The sequence below is a fragment of the Canis lupus genome, chromosome 5, assembly GCF_048164855.1.
Source record: "Canis lupus baileyi chromosome 5, mCanLup2.hap1, whole genome shotgun sequence".
NCBI classification, from domain to species: domain Eukaryota; kingdom Metazoa; phylum Chordata; class Mammalia; order Carnivora; family Canidae; genus Canis; species Canis lupus.
In genome coordinates this window covers 56,769,866-56,787,516 of record NC_132842.1, presented here as the reverse complement: position 1 = coordinate 56,787,516, position 17,651 = coordinate 56,769,866, and the positions used below count along the sequence as shown (strand labels likewise).

At 47.3% G+C, this 17,651-nt stretch overlaps 1 long non-coding RNA gene across 1 annotated transcript; it reads left to right on the top strand.

Moving 5' to 3' along the window:
* Positions 1-1,177: 1,177 nt before the first annotated feature.
* LOC140632994 (uncharacterized) lies at positions 1,178-9,849 on the top strand. Its single transcript, XR_012030626.1, has 3 exons — positions 1,178-1,302; positions 6,977-7,102; positions 8,510-9,849. It is a non-coding gene; the product is annotated as an uncharacterized lncRNA (long non-coding RNA).
* Positions 9,850-17,651: the final 7,802 nt, after the last annotated feature.

Below are 17,651 nucleotides of genomic sequence, written 5' to 3'. Positions count from 1 at the left end.
AAGATTCAAGTCAAATACATATGCTCATTCTGCAAAAGCAAAGAAATTTGCATGGTCAGGGTTAGGACAGAGAATAGTACTAAAAATAATGTTCCCTGTTGCCAAATCCATTCATAGCTGATAAGATAATTAAGGACTTTTTTCCATATAAATTTAGTTGCATTTATACGAAGCTTGGTGCGACTATGCCACGTATCTCCAAAGCAGCTGAGAAACCTGAAAAAGTTAAGGTGCTCCCTACATCTCCCTTCCCCTTGCTTATGGAGAATAGTGGAAATTACAATGTTCTGAGTTAAACAAATATTTAATTTGCTCCATGTCCAAGGCAAATCAGATTTTAGGCCAACATATGGGCTCCAGCTTAGGCCTGGAGACATAGCCTCAGGTTGGGCCCCGGGGGTGAATGATGGGTATGGTCGTTGTCAGAAGTTTTTGCTGGCCCAGAAAGACTCAGCGTCATCCACCTTCACAAGGAATGGAGAGAGACCGAGTTCTGCTTCATTCTAAGACCCATCACAGGTTAGAGCTCCCTAAAGTGGACCCAGAATGGTTGATGAGTATTTAGTATTTAGCTTCTCATCTGCCTGGCTGAGTTCCCTTAGGGCAGGCACGATGATTTACTGATTTGGGGTTCCCTATACTTAGCACCACACCTGGAACATGATAAGTACTCGATACAGATATGATAAATCACATATATTTTTCAGTTCCTGGTGAAGAAGCCCTTTGTTAGGGTCTTTGGGTCTTTAGGTGGCTACAGAGATCTGGACACGTGCTGTGCTCTTGTATCCACGAGCCACAGTCCAATTGATATGTAGTGTAAGTATAAGATACATGCTAGATTTTGAAGGCTTTTTATGAAAAAATATAAGATATCTCAATAGTTTGTATGTTAATTATACAGCAATATTATAAATAATGCTTTAGGTATATTGGTGTAATTAAAATAGATTTGTGGTACACTATCTTTAAGATGACTCTCAATCACCCATATGTGTAATTCCCTCCCAGAGAATGTAGGCTGGACTCACTAGGTCAGTTCTAACCAAAAAAATATGGCAGGAGTGATAGACTAGAACTTCTGAGATTAGATTACAAAATCTACAAAATGCAGCTCCGTCTTGGGTGCTCCTTCTCCCCCACATTAGCTTGCCTCCTCTCCTCTCTTTTAGAGCCCTGTCCCCAGTGAAGGACAGACTGTCATGCTGAGGATGCCATATGCGGATGCGAGGCCCCGGAGGAGAGGAGTCATGTGGAGAACAGAGGCACACCAGCCAACAGCCAGCACCAAGTGTCAGCCATGTGAGTAACACTTTTTGGAAGCGACTCTCCTGCCTCAGTCAGTGTAGACCAGCCAAGAGCTTGACTGCAAACCGAGGAGAAGCCCTGAGCCAGAAATGATCCAGCTAAACCACACATCCACAGCAACTATAAGATAATAAATGTGTGGGTCAGGCAAGGTTTGGGGGTAATTTGTTACACAGCAATAAATAGCCAATACACAATTATAAATATTAATGTCAGTTTTTTTTTTTTTACTTTTGACAATGGCTACCAGGGAGCGCCTGAGTGGCTTCATCAGTTGAGCATCTGACTTTTGATTTTGGCTCAGGTCATGATCCTCACGACCCTGAGATTGATCCCACATAAGGCTCCATGCTGGGCGTGGGGCCTGCTGAGGAGTCTCTCTCCCTCTCCATCTGCCCGCCCCCTCACCACCACCAGTGCTCGCTCTCTCTCTCTTTTTTTTTTTTTTTAAAAGCAGTGTAGGTACCATAAAGTTTTAAATGGCGTGTGTGCCTCCCATTGTGATTGTATTGGACAACACTGGTCTCTGTGGCTCAGAGTGCCACGAGCGCTCCATGCTTAATTTGGGACTCTAGGGAGTTGCACTCTAATTTATGATACAGAAAACCATGAAATATTTAGGTGTAGATCTTACAAAATGTGTTAAAATCTATAATCTTTGGCTAGAACAATTTGTGATATTTCCTTTCTAAACAACTGTGGATTGAGAGTCAAGAGTCACTTCAGTTCCATTTTCACCCCTACATCGCTGGAAACGGTACTCAGACCACTTTAATGTGCTCTCCAGCTCTAATATTTTATGATTCAACAACTGCTCACTTCAGCGTTTTCTTGCTACCAAGGAGCATTGGTGACGCTGGCGATAGCCAAGCTCAGTGCTTCTCGCTGTGTTGCTGTGTCGAACCAACATTAGCAGCTCCACTTCTCCGAAATAGTGAAGAGTGTGGCAAGTGGAGCAACAAAGGAGCGTGCTCCAGTGCGCCCCTGATGGCTCCTTCTGTCCCCTGCGCTCCTCCCCAGCCTCCCTGGAATCCTTACATCCCTGTTCTTCACCACGCCTGACTTTGACAACACCAGAAAACTGTGTTTTCATTTAGGAGTTTTGTAGCCAAGCTGGGAGTTGGGAAGAAATGAAGAACTTAGCTTTCTATTTATTTGTATTTGCAGAACCACAGAGAGCCAAGGTGATAATTAGAAAAACATTTTAGAAAACTGTATTTTTTATTGGATTTTATTTTTCCAGAACAGTGACAAGATCTTATAAATTTTCAATGGCTAAACATATCAGTTTCCATCTTTTGACCAGACGGCCACTCATCTGAGTCTCTTTTACTCCAGCTCTTTACAGATAATCATGGAATAAGAGTGTGGTACAAAATGAACACCATCTTCTGTTTTTCTTCTATATTTAATCAAGAAATTCTCTTCCTGTGCCTTTTTTTTAAAAGCTTTTATTTATTCATTTGAGAGAGACAGAGCATGAGCAACAAGAGTGGGAGAGGGAGAAGCAGGCTCCTCCCTGAGCTGGGAGTCTGATGTGAGGCTTGATCCCAGGACCCCTGGGATTGTGACCTGAGCTCAAGGCAGATGCTTAACCGACTGAGCCACCCAGGAGCCCTTCTCTTTGTGTGTCTTAAATGCATTTTATTTTGACAGCATGATTGCGGATATAATTAATACATAGCACTTCAAAGAGGGATGATTCCTCTAGTAGCATTTTGACTAAAAGTAGATAGTCTTTCAAAAGGCTCTCATTGACAGTTTCAATCACTTAAAGGTAATCCTTGATGGAGGGTGTTGAAAATATTCCAGCTTTGGCTTCATTGGTTGATTAAGTGAAGGACAAGGGACTGCTTCTCAGGCCATCATTCCATAAATATTAGTGGATAGTGGCTGCTCTGAAATTTTGTATAAGAAAGCTGAACAGGTTGATAGCATTAATTAGTATTACTTTGGCAGATGACATGTATTGTTTTATTATGTTTATTTCTATTAGGTCTTTAATTTCCAATTTTTTATAACACTACTTTCATGGATTTTAGATTTTCCTTTAGAGACTAATTTTAATCCCATGAGGGAATGGTGATGTGATGTCCCTTATATTGAGACAAGTACAAATCAGAGCTTTTTATTAAGTGATTATTTCAATTCTAGTTTTTTATTTTCAGTTTTCTAAATCTACATCATTTTTTCCTAAAAACTGTTAATGTTCATCTAAGTACACAAAATAAGAAAACCAGCCATTTCAGATGATACCAAAGCTTTTCCAAGTTTTCAAAATAACAGGATTAAAATCGTGTGTGTGCTGTTCTGTTTTCCATAGGCAATAACCCAGACATTTCTTCACAGAACTAAGCAAGTTGGCTTTCAAAATATACTGAACAGATGCTTCTGATAACTTTCTGAAACAAGTAATGAACAGCACAGTATTTTAGAGTATGCATATTTAAATGAAGATCTAAGAAGGATGGTTCTTGGTTTTTTTTCATTTTTATTCTCATTTAAAAACCAGTTTTCTGTGCTTCAGCATTCAGTATTAAGCAACATTCACCCAGCTCTTGGAGAGCTTTATTTTTTTTTTTCACATTTGCAGGCACAACATAATTTTTTTTTTTTTCATAAAGAAAGCTAGTACTTTACCAGTGAAATTCTATTACTTTCTTCAGGCAATGGTGATTTATATTATAAAAGTTTAGTACCTGGGATTTTATATCTTCAGCTCTTAGAAACCAATCAAACTGTTTGCAGGCCTTTGCCTCCTCTTCAGGCCTCCTCCTCCTCCTCCACCTCCTAGACCGTCTCAGTCCTTCCCCAGCCACCCATGATCTTGTTATTCTTCATTCTCGTGGCCCTCTCTCCGAGGCAGACCCTCCACCTTTGGTGATTGTGCAACATCACAATCCCGTTCCGTTCCCGTTCCTGAACCTTAGACTAATCGGGCCTCCAGTGAATAATCATGCTCCTTCCTCCAGCTCCCCACACCCCCACCCCACTCGGCTGGTCGGCTGGGCTGGGTTGCCTGATAGGATGCTCTCTCTTCGTCTCTTCCTTGTGGATCCCAAAGAGGACTCACAAGGAGCTTGCCAGGTAGACCTAGCTTTAGCAAAAGAAAGTGCTAGTAGAGGAAGAAGCAGTTCTTCTCGGGACTTAAATTAACGTTAAAAAGAAGGAAAAGAGTTGAGGTGTAGTTTCCAGTGTGTGCAGGACGCATCCACTTGTCTTTCTAAAGCCTCGCCTGCTGCTGCCCCAGTGTCCCCGAGGCACTCCCACATCATTTGCTATTACCAGCCATGCAAATATTTTTCTAATTCCCAGGGCAAACTCAGCCTCACAAACAGGTGCCTTTTAGTGCAATCAGGATAAAATACACATGTGGCTATTATTCTCTGGCTTTGAAAAGGTGACGAAGGGCATAAGGGACTATCAGGCCAGGCCATCCCGGGGTAATTTGCCATGAGCCTCTGTGTGGATCCAGACCCACCCTTTGTTTGAGATCCAGCACGTGATTCCTGCAGATGACAGACAAGGACAGACTTGCAACAACATTATTTCAGGAGGATAATAACCAGCCGTCATAAATTCCTTTTTAAATAGTTTATTGCAGGTTGTAAGCTATTAACAATGACTTTATTTTTACAGCCCCAAAGAAAATAGTTCCTTGTTGCTGCTAGTCTCTAAAACCACTGTAGGACATTATAGTACCCTCAGAGAAAACCTAGACTTTCACGAAATGAATCATAAATAGTTGAGTCAAGAGAACCACTGTTAAATAGGAAAAAAGAGGAAGGGAAGAGAAAAAGAAATATCCGTCTGAGATGCAAAAGAGGTGCTCTGGGAGCTCCTTCCATGCAAATAGAATTTTAACCCAATTCTCAGGGCCACCCTCCTAAGTCTTCCTTTCCTGGGTGAACAAAGAAATTGAACAAAGAAATCTCTAAAAGCTTTAACAAGAATTATGTAGAGAAGTGAAAATGAGTTAGGAAGTCGCTCTTTCTGAGTTTTGAATGAGGAGCTCCCGGTTTCTTTCTTTCGTTTCATTTTGTGTTCTGGTGGGGGTAGGCTACAGCACTTCGACTAGTTCCTTGCACTAGAGGAGAGACATTACAATTTTCATTAAAAGTCTCACGTTTTCTTAGAACTTTTACATCTTGACTTTAAGTCATGCTGCGAGAAGTGTTCACCACTGTGTGTTCCTGTAGTTTCAGAGTACGCAACAGTACCTATGCTGTCAGTGGCCATCTGAACAGAAAATAATTGTGTAGACATTTAATTAGAGGAGATAGTTTATAAGGACGTGTATATCTCTTTTTCTTTTCCTTTGAAAATATGTTGGCTTCACTTGGAAAAATATATAAGCCCTGAAGTATCTTTTTGAAAAACAATTCTTGTGAAACACACATAGAGTTAAAACCATGCAAGTCAGGTACATGTGTGACTAATCATATTTTTGATATATCTCTCTGTCTAATCATTAACTTGAAATGCCATATAAGAATTTGTAATCCACAGTAAATTATTTCATAGAAATAATTTAAGAGGGCTGCTAATGTGAAACATTCTAGTTTCCACCAGCAGTTTGCTGCCAAACGTTGTAGGAAAAAAAAAAAAAAAAAGGAATCCCAGATATAAGTTGACATAAATTATAGTGAATATAAATCTCTAATGATCAAGTGGCGGTTAGAGATTATTGCATTTAGAAGATAGGGAAAAAACATATTAAACACCAGGAAGTCTTTCCAGGGCCCATTTTACGTACTAGGAAACTGGATCTTTAAAAATCCCCTCAAAGCTTTTTAACATCTTTGTATAATGCCCGGCTCAATGTTGTACACTTCAAAATGTAACAGTTGAGTTCATTGAGCATAGAAAATAGAGGGGAAATCATATTTTAATTATCAGAGAGACGGCCTAAGCTCTATTTTTAAAATGTAAATTTTAGCTTTCAAACTAAGACCTTTCACTTTTTTCAAATGTTCTTCCCATAATATCCTTTTTGCAGAAAAAAATCAGAATAACTCCAAATGATAATTATCCAAGTAATAGTTATGAGAGGGTTTTTTTCCCTCTTTCAAATTTTTAGGTTTTCTGCAAAGCTGGAAACATTTGAGTGGAAATAATGTTCAGATTATAAAAAGCAGCAGCACATGAGTGAAATCAGCCAGAATTGGCCTGACAGGGAGTCAGAAACCAGAAACACTGACATGCAGCCCTCAAATGGCAACATTATTCAGGTAGAAATCCATAATTAGCTGAATTTTTTTTGAGTTTAAAGGATTACTATAGAGTACAGAAGGAAAATAGTAAGCCTGGTGGAGAAAATTAATTCCCTTTCTAAATCTTCATCCTTTCCGTCAAGATGTGCCTCCAAAGAAAGACAATTACGTCAAAGAAGGTTAGAGGCCTAATTCTGAACACTGCCTTTTAAGCACATTCTAGAGACCTATTAGACATCATGTAAACTGTAGACAGCAGCGTTTCTACCACCCCAATACTAAACATCTGTGCACCAGCTTCTTGAGAGCAGAAATGGAGACATATGCATTTAACATACTCCAAGAGCAGAGTCACAAGGGAAAATCTACCTTTCACCATATATGGCCATTGTGCAACTCTATCCAAGAACTCGATGCAGATATTTATGTAATATCTTCACTCCTTCTCCCCACAGGTTGGCAGAGGTTTAAGGAAATTCTTTGGGGAGGCCCCTGCAAAGTCACTCTTCTAAAATATGAATGGTGTTGATGGAAAAAGCTGAAGTGCTTTTTTGAGCATGAATCGGACTATCGCCATGTGGGTATGTCAGAGAGTTTTTTATTAATCTTTCTAAAAACATCTATGGATGTAAAATTCATCGTCATTATGCATATGAAATATTTTATTCGTGCTGGAGTTGTTTTACTTGTTTTTTTGTTTCTGGCAAGGTGAGATCTTGACCCATTCCTTTGGGGAATATCTTAGTATGCATTCAGATTCCAGTAACAGAAAAGAAGAGCCAAGGGAGAAAGTGAATACTGGGTGATATTTTATAATTCAAATTAAGTGACTTTGGGAAATTGTTGCCCATGGCTAGATTAACACCTCCCTGTTTATTAAAGAGGAGAAATACAACTAAAGGGCAGAGTTGCAATAGTGGTAAGCCAAAGGAGACAAGAGTGTTAGAATGTCACAATTTTTTCATGAGTATAGTTTGTATAATTAAATCAGTGTAAAATGTGAATGCTTGAGTACAGTGCATTTAATGAACATACAGCAGGCGTGTTCATGCAGTCACATAGGAAACTAGGATGTTTTAGTACAGACCTTTAAAGGTCCATCACAGAGACATGTCAGAAAGGCTGGATTCTAATTCTGCTCTGCTCTTTAGGAGCTTTCTGATGTGGCTAAGTCCCTCATCATAAAGAAATGGAGATAATTATACCTGCCCTTACCTCACAGTGATGAAGATCAAATAATAGAACAAATACAAGATTGCTTTGAAAACTGTCAAACACTTGGAAGCACAACATACTATTATTGCCATATTCTCCACTATCCTGCAATAATAGGATGCCATTTGCATGTCAGTGCTAATGTAGGTCTCCCACTGGGAGAAGAAAAACCAAGAGAATGCCATTGCCTGTACTCCTGCCCTCCCGAAGGAGCCCTCTGAGCATGGGGGAAGCATCATCCCCTGCTCCGGAGGGACACTCTGTGTCCAGGGTGTTCTCATGCTCACAGAGAGGGCATGGCTCTGCAAATCCTCCTCCACTTGTCCATCTCCCACAAATGTTAATAACAAAAATCCTCTCAAACTTCCCACATCAGAATATATGTTCGGATGATAGAGATGTTTCAAAAGGCCAATACTGCCTGGCCTATTCTCTCTTCATGCAACAATAGTACACTTACTGCTTCTCTACTCTGCTCACCCTTCCTGCAAAATATATTTAAAATGTGTTCAGTAAATTGTTACCTAGTAGTGATTTTAGCCTCGGGGTCCTGGGGGCAGGGGGGAAAGTCCATAAAAATGTTAATTATCTGGAGCATAGAGCTTAACATTCTGGATTCCAAGATGGTATTTAAGCCTATTTAGATTTTCTCCAAATTCTTTAAGGCTAATGCAACATTCTGAATGTATCTAGTAATCTCTAATTATTTGTGGAAATGGTAGATGTGAGAAGACCAGATTAAATCCACAGATAATCCCAAAATCTCATTTTAGCCAACAGCGTGGCTGTTTTCCCACCAAGCCCAGCACTAGAGAGAACATTAAGAAGAGCTGAGTGGAGTTCCAAGCTCCCCGTTCTTCTGCCCACCCTCCGATGGAGATGCTAATGACTCAGCCAAACGAAGAACGGAAGAGTAGCCAGGAGAAAGGAAACCGAAAAACCATGAGCTTGGGCCACCGCCAAGCTAGAAAAGCAGACACTGAGCAACTGGAAGGCACTGGAGACCTAGCATGAAGGAGCAGCCGGCAGACCCAGGCCTTGGGAGGACTGGGCTGCGGTTTCCAGAAGGACTAGGGCCGTCCTATTTGGTGCTGCCACACTCAGATCACGCTCTCTGCCCAGTGTGACCAGCGTGTGTGTTCACCCAGGGTGAACAAAGACCAAGCTTTAATCAGGAGCCGGGTTTCCTGGCTCATAGTAGGAAAGACCCGGCAGCAGACTAACCCAAGTGCTCTCTCCTCACTTGAACACAATTTGCTAACAGGATGAGGAAAGGAAGAGGAAGACCAAGACTTTGTTTTTAGGACCACTTTGTTAGTCCCCCTGGCTAACATCTCATTGGTTTCCCCCTCTTGGAGCTTTCTGGTTTTTCTAACGGTTTATTAAGGTCATGAGAGCAATGGCTCACAATCCTTTTGAACCTGGGTTTAGATTGTTTTTTAGGATTTTATGTATTTATTTGAGAAAGCATGAGCAGGTGGGGGGGGGAGGGAGATAAGCAGACTCCCCACTGAATGCAGAGCCCGAGGAGGGGCTCCATCCCAGGACCCTGAGACCACGGCCTGAGCCAAGGTCAGCCCCTCAGCGGACTGAGCCACCCAGGTGCCCCTACCACCCCCCATAGTTTTAATTAATATAAAAATTGTACATGGTCTGCAAAGATTATTTGAAATCTCAAATATCATCAGTGAAACAAATTAGCACGAGTCACTGTAGAATAGTTTTTTTTTAACAGATGAAATATCTTATGAAGCAATTTAATGTCTATGATGTATATAAAAAAAACAACCCACTATAGAAGTGCAGTTTGACTTTTCACAGCCTCATCCTCGTCCCCCTTTCCTGGGCCATTTCCATTTGTGTCGGGCTCTGTAGCCTAGAAGAACTTTTGGGGAGTTTTGGTTCAGATGCGTCCAGAATTAAATTTGGAAGCGGGAAGAAGAGAAGGGGAGATGATTTGATGAAGGGAAGAGAGCAGTTTACTGATGCGTCCTGGGGTGGAATGATGGGGATATGTGGAAGTCGTGCTGGGACATAGAAGAGCTGGCATGGAGGAGCTACGGTTGGAGAACACAGAACAAGCACTGGTTCGGTCGAGGTGATGTTAAAAGCTGGCTCCTGCATTTAAACCCTGAGCCACAGTGCTCAGGACTAGGCTCCAGCGCCTGCAGGGCCGCATCTGCAGGCCGAGCTGGGCCAGGCGGTGGGCCTGGGAAAGGGGAGCACGGCTGATGCCCTTGGGGGCCCTGCCCCCCTGCCCGCCTGCGCTCCGGGGCTCCCCGCGCCCTCCCCCAGACCCTCCCCCGACCGCCCCCCCCCCCCCCGCGCCCCGCCGGCTCCTCGCGGGCCACCCCGGGCCTCCTTTCCTGCCCCCCGCGGCTGTCGGGGGGAGCAGCAACACCCCCACCCCCACCCCGGGTCGGGGCGCCCCCTGGACCCCGGGCACCCGGGTCGCAGGGATCCGTCATGCTCGCGCTCGAGGAAGGAACAGAGGGTTCCCGCTGCCCGAGCCACCCCTGGGACCTTGGAGGCATCCAGGCCGCTCCGCTCCGCCCCCGCCCGGCTAGGAGTGCTGAGGACCGCGGGGACAGCCGGTCACCGGCCAGGAGGCCGCCCCGGACAGTAACGGGGAGCCGCGGAGGGCGGGGCAGCGGGTGTGCAGAGTGGAGGGGTGTGCAGGGTGGAGGTGGGGTGTGCAGTGTGGAGGGGGGGTGTGCAGTGTGGACAGGGGGTGTGTAGTATGGACGGGGGTGTGCAATGTGGACAGGGAGTGTGCAGTGTGGACAGGGGGTGTGCAGTGTGGACAGGAGGTGCAATGTGGACGTGGGGGTGCAGTGTGGACGTGGGGGTGTGCAGTGTGGAAGGAGTGTGTGTGCAGTGTGGACATGGGGTGTGCAGTGTGGACGTGGGGGTGTGCAGTGTGGACAGGGGGTACAGTGTGGACCTGGGGGTGCAGTGTGGATGGGGGGGTGCAGTGTGGACAGGGGGTGCAGTGTGGACCTGGGGGTGCAGTGTGGACGGGGGGGGGTGCAGTGTGGACCTGGGGGTGCAGTGTGGATGGGGGGGTGTGCAGCATGGGGGGGGGCGCCTGCGGGTACCTTGCAGCCCCCGCCTTCGCAGTCCTTCCTCCCCAGCCGTGCTGCTGTGTCCCATCCAAGGTTTCTCCAGGGGACAGTAATGCGCCTAAGAATGCTGAACTTCATGCCGGGGCTTCCCTTACCACCCGGTCCTCGTCCAAGGAGTAAGACCTGAGTAACAAAGCTTAGCCGGAAGCCTGCTTTTCCTTCATACAGCCCAGCTCCGTGCTGGTTCAGCGTCCTGTGTCAGGTGAAATTATTCATGAGGCTCCGAGCAGAGTTGGTAAGTCTTACCCCTTCCTCCTAGAAATTCCAAGTGGATTTAAATCACTCCCTGGTTGCTGCAGAGGGTCTGTGTTTTATGGGACTTGTCTACTGAGCTTTGAAGTATTTGCTCACCAAATCTGCTTCTCAGCTTCCAGCTCCTGGATAAATTACCCGCCCTTCTCTCTGCTGCCACTCCCCCTGCCCCCCTTGAGTGGGAACAGTGGAGACGTTCCCCGGACGATCGCTTGGAATGAGAGCTCCGGGACACGGAGTCTGTTGCCAGGCCTGGGACACCCATGTGCTGCATGCTTGAAAGAGAGATTTCAGATGTCTAACGGATCGTGCAGGGAATTGGGGCCCTTGGACCTTATGCTGTGCACAGATTTATCCCTTTCTCACAGGATCGCTTAACTAGTGTCACCATTTAGTATCAAGCCTGGTCGGTCGCCTTGTCAGGAAAATGGCCATTAGCACACTCATACTTTACTCATACGTTAGAGAACACATTAAAATCCTCGTGTTGAAAACATCTTGGGGCTTCTGTGAGGATTGCCACTTGCCAGAGGTTAGTGTTAATTGATGTCAGGCAGGTCTGTTGCAAAGACTGTAGACTTTTATTTATTTTTTGTTTGGTTAGGGCTAGAGAGGGTAAAGAGAAAATGGGCAGCTAAGGGCCTTTCGGGAGCCAGGAGGCATTTTGCATCATCTGCCAAGCTACTTAAAAAAGCATGGTCACCCGGCCTTCTGGATGCTCCAGACGGGATGTGGCGAAGGTGTGCTTTCAGGGGTCTGCCCTTATGCTCCCTGTGCCTAACAGGCCACTAAAATCACCATTCTTCTCATTTGCACAATGTGCTCAAGAGATAATTAAAGACTTCCCAGGAGACTCAGGAGCAGCCACCGCTGGAGTTGAGATAGGTCACATTCCTACGATTCACCTCACCAGGGGCCTCAGCTGCACAGGGAGTCCTTGATTCTCCAGCTGGGCCTTCCCAGGAAAAGGACAAGGACTCTGTGACCCTCTTCTTATTTAGAATTTTACTAAAACAACATCATCGACAACAACAAAAAAGAAAAACAAACAAGAAATCAAAATACACAAAAGCATAGACATCTGGCAGGTTTACAAAGCGCAGATTTCTTACCCTAAATTAATTAAAGCCTGTCAGACTTGGCTGATGCTGGCTGGCTCTGGCTGGGCTCACGGCTTCGGATTCCTTGTCGCCCACATCACTGCTGATTCATCCGAGGAGGGAGTTCCTGCCACTCTGCTCCCTGGTCGTCTTCAGGGGCCTCCAACTTGGCTGGACTCCCACTTCGGAGCATGTCCCAGTGCAGAGTCGAGATCCCTCCCTGCGCCTTTTGGCAGCCCCGGGATTTTCCGGAGTGGCAGGCGGGAAGTTGGGGCCCTCACCTGTCACTCTCCGTTCCCAGGCAGCCAGCCCAGGCAGCAGGCCCTGCCGCACCCATCCAGACCTGCCTACTTGGTACCCACCCCTCCCCTCCCCACCTCTCCCCAGCCAGCCAGCACCGCTGAAAACCACCTGTTTTGTGTTTTGAAAGCCTGCCTGGAAGCACCCCCATCCTCCACCCTCTCAGACCTCCCACTGAGTTCCAGTTTCCTGTGCAAACTCCAGATTTAAGTCGAGTCAGTTGAAGAACAGAAGAGCCTGCTGCCTATTCAGTCCTCTCCTTCCTGGGGCAGAAATACAGGGGGGCGGGGGTAGGGGTTGCCAGTGGTCCACTGTCAGGGCAAGAGCCGTCTTGTAAAGTCCTAAGTCTGGCAGCCCCTGGGTGGGGGCGCGGGGGGATGTCCTCAGACTTGTCAAGGTCATCTCTGCAGGGCCCCACGTCACTGATTAGTCCCCTCAAATGTTCTAGAAACAATTTCACGGGCAAAAACCATGCCGGTGCCGTGCCCTGTGCTATGAAATGTCGACCAGGGGTAAACAGATGCACAGACACACATGGAGGAAACTTGAAGTTCCTGACTGGCAGTTTCCGAAAGTTCTGGTGATGCTAATTTGTTCAATGATGTTTTTAGCTTTCTGCCAGCATTTGCTACCAGCTAAGTGGGAGCAGGTGCCACGGCCTGGAGGAAAACTTTTGGAAGATAAAAAGCTTAGAAGTGACAAAGCTGTCCCCGCGTGGTAGACAGAATGGTGGCCCTCCAGGAGTTACCTCCTCATCCACAGAACCCGTGAAGGTGTAGCCTTACCCGGCAAAAGGGACTTTGCAGATGGGATTACACTGATGGTCCTGGTCCTGAGATGGGAAGATGGCCCGGGGCGGGGGAGGGGGGGGAGAGGCAGTGGGATCACAAGTGTCTTTATAAGTGAAAGGAGGAGGCGGCAGCAGCAGAGTCAGAGAGATGCTGGACTGCTGGCTTCGAAGATGGAGAAAGAGACCAAAAGAATGCAGGAAGCCTCTAGAAGATGGAGAAGGAAAGGGAATGGATCCTCCTCCAGAGCCTCCAGAAGAAATGCAACCCGCCCACATGTTGATTTTAGCCCAGCGAGCCCCAGTTCAGACTTCTGACTTCTAGAACTGTGGGACAATAAATTTGCATGATTTTAAGTCACGAAGTTTGTGGTAATTTGTTACAATGACAACAGGAAATCGGTATTCTCCCTTAACTGTTTATGGGACTTGGATTTGACGGGAGCGCTTGGGTACAATGTGAAGAATTAAAACACAACAACACCCTGTTCACTCGTTTTATTATTTATTTATTTATTTATTTATTTATTTATTTATTTATTTTTATTGGAGTTCGATTTGCCAACACATAGCATCACACCCAGTGCTCATCCCGCCAAGTGCCCCCCTCAGTGCCCGTCACCCAGTCGCCCCCACCCCCTGCCCACTTCCCCTTCCCCCACCCCTAGTTCGTTTCCCAGAGTTAGGAGTCTCTCATGTTCCGTCACCCTCACTGATATTTTCACTCATTTTCTCTCCTTTCCCTTTATTTCCTTTCACAAATTTTATATCCCCCAAATGAATGAGACCATACAATGTTTGTCCTTCTCTGATTGACTTATTCCACTCGTTTCTTGAGCCGTCGGCCGTCACTCCCTCGCCGCCGACACTAGGTCGGGTCGGTGCTTGGCCACTGATGCACCAGCGAGAACTTTCTGCAGTGGGTGCCGTGGGCGCTCAGCCACACTGAGGCTCAGGCCGGCCCAGGGCCGTCCCTGCGGGCCCCGCGCCGCCCTGCTGCCGGGACAGAAAGGGACAGAAGTCCCGGCTGGTGCCTCCGGCCGTTCGGTGCCCGTCGTCGGGAGGAGCTCGCAAGCACTGCCCTGGGTCCCGGGGCCGCCGTGCCAGGAGCCCCGTCGGTGGGCCGGCGCTGCGGTGCAGGCGGTGAGCAAGCTGCTGCCTAGGAAGCGCCCTTGGGCTGCAGACAAAGTGGGGGCTGTGCCGGGGGCGCCGCTGGGCGGGATGCCCGCGTATTCAGAAGTCCCAGGGTGCAGAGGTTGGGGCCGCTCTGTCCCCACGCCACCTGCCAGGTTGCCCTGCACGAGCTCGAGGGCAAGCAGGGCCCAGGCAGGGCCGCGGCCGCTGGGCACCTTGCCTGCTTGGTGTCGCGGTCCCCACTGCCTCCATGTCGCCTCGGGGGCTGGAGAACCCTCTGGATGCCTTGTGTTCCAGCAAGAGAGCAGCCTGCTGGCCACGGAGGCCTCACCCACCCCTGGCTTCTCCGCCTCGGGGGCAGGGGCCAAGCCGGGGCCCGGAGTCCTGCCCGGGAGCAGCCCAGAAAAAACTTGCCCTGAGTGGTTCAGTGAGCTCGGAGCTAGAAATCGTACATTTATTTTGCTCTATGACAGTATAATTAGCTTTTCCTCTTGTGAGGAATGAAAGGGCAGCGTGCTTTCTGACAGCTGTGGGAGCTGCCTTCCTGCCTGGATAAGTCTAGTATCCCCCGATATTGCCACACCTGTTTAAACAAGGAACAAACTAGGTATTTATTTGAAGTTCAAGAGGCCATGTGAGCCACGGCCTAAATATAGGCCTGGATATAATTATAAAGATACTTAATTCTTTGTTCTGAAAGACTTTTGCAGCCCGCTGTTCTCGCAGAGGCTCTGGCCGTTTCCTTAAACGTGTGTACTTCTCAGAACGAGGAAAGGCCGGGGTGGGGAGGCCTCGTGGGGGGCAGGGTGCGTGTCCTCGGAACGGGGAGAGACGACTCCCCGATCTTGTCGACCATCGGACTCTCCGGTTAGACGCGGACACAGATGCGGATCTCTGGGTGCTCCCCGGTAGAGTCTCCCCTCGGGCTTGGGACAGAGCCTGGATCTTAAAGCTCCCCGGCTGGGGTTTGGGAGCCCGGATCCCGCGGTCCCGGCGTGCTTGAATTGAAGGTCTGTGCAGGGCAGAGTGGGGGCACGCGTGTCTGGATCCCACTGGAGAAGGCTCAGGGCCCACCGCGTTTCCTGCTTTGTCCTGGAGGGGGAGCTGCTGCCGTTCTGAGGGAAGTCAGCCGGGTCCCCGCAGGCCCAGGGCAGAGGGCACTGGGTGTGGGAGGAACTGGAGCCTGGGACACTAGCCAAGAAGCAAGTGCCGAGAGGCAGATGCAAAGAGCAGAGCCTGGACGTGGGCCAGGGAGGGGCAGATTCCAGCGGGGCGGATCATGTCCCCTTGGGGCCTGGGGGAGAGGGAGGAGGAGCTCTGGGTTTGCAGTGGTAGCTCTGCAGACAGACATGGAACTTGGGGTCTGAAGTGTGACAGTGACCTGTGGCTCTAGGCGGGGAGGCTCACTGGCTGGGTGACCTCCAGTATGCCTCCTCCCCACCAGTGTCCCCATAGGGGCTCCTCTGCTGGCCTGACCCGTGCCCCTGAGCGGTGCCCACATGCCCAGGACAGGGAGCTCCCTGCTGATGCGCTCAGAGCATGAGGCCAGAAGGTGACATTTGTGAGACAAGGGATTTCAGCACCTCCAGGGCAAAATGCCTTGCAGATATTTGCAGAATGTCTTAGTGACAATTGAACATATGCAAATGAGTGATGAAAAACAAAGCCAAGAGTGAATCTGCACGATTAGGCAGAGGCAGAGGTAGACGGGCAGGCGGAGGTGGACTTTTACTTTTTGGCAATAGGGGGAAGGAACAGTGACACAAGCTCATGAGAAAGCATTAGACACTTGGAGCCAGACCCATTTCCCACGGTGGCTCGGCTCTGCCACATGAGTTTCAGAAGTGCACGGTGCCACTGTCTGGGACGGTGAAATGGCGTCTCAGGCAAGCAGTTTGCTGCTTCTGAGTGCAGTGTGCTTACTGAAGTCACCCAGAAATCATTACAAGATCTTTTCTGACCCATTTTTTAAAATGATTGAAAACATGCGGGGAATCTGATTTCCCATGTTTAGACAAAGCTCCATGTGACCCCTTTTAAAGAATAATGGCAACATAAAGACACACTTCACTCCATTCTCATTTAAGAGGACTCCTTGCAGGGACACGTGACTAGTTTTAGCCACTAAACTGTGAAATGAAAAAAAATAAAAATAAAATAAAAAAATAAAAACTGTGAAATGCCTTCTCTCACCAGATCCCAAATCTGCCGGAGCCACCACCTTAGGCCTGTTGGCTTTCACTGTAAGAAACAAATGTCTGCTGTTCATAAGCCACCAAGTTTAAGGGAATTTTGTTATAGCAGCCAACACGGACTCAGACCACGGATGTTTGCATTCTTTCTAGTTTCCACTCTTGCTTCCAAGGCTGTGGTCGATACCCCTTCAGTATCTCTTCGTGCTCGTGCGTGAGAGTTTCTGCAGGGGACCCAGCAAGAAGTGGAATTATTGGCTCACAGAGGATAGCGATTGTCGGTATGGCTTGATATTGCCAAGCGATTCTCAAAGAGGCCGGACAAGGTCATACTGAGGGCAGCAATTTTTGGAGCTTACGTTTTATGCTCATATCTTTGCCCTGGGACTTCATGTAGACAATGTCATGCATTCACCTTTAGAAATCTTCTAGACTAACTCCTCTGATCCTAGATAGCTGTGTTGTGACACTTGAAAGTCTTCCCCCCCCCCAAAAAAAGACATATTCATTGCAAAAAATTAAGACAATTCATACACGAGTGAATAACAAGGTAATAATCACTTGCTGTCCTAGCACCCAAAGAAAACCACTATTAACATTTTGATGAATATCCTTCCAAACATTTCTGGTGCAAATGGATATGTGTGCAGCGTTACAGGAATGGAATCAGGCAGGCTGGTTTGTCCTCTGCCTTTTCACTCAACAGGTTGCTTTGAACACCTTGAGATAGTTTTCCAAATCTATATAACTCCTTGATTTCCTCTGGCTTGGGGTTGCTTTGAGGTTAGAAGACGGGAGGAGAGAGAGCTAACAGTGGAGAGGGGCTTGGTCCATGCTCCATTGAATCTCCTCATCCCCACCGTCCCGGGAGGCAGGCGCCACCACCCATCCTACCAATGGGAAAATTAAGGTCAGAGCAACAGAAGCAAGGGACTCAGAATTCAGTAAGGTCTCCCCCTCGTCCCGCTGCATCTACTCCCCCGCTCACCCCTCCTCACCTCCCATCGGGCGCCCTCAGTCCTCTA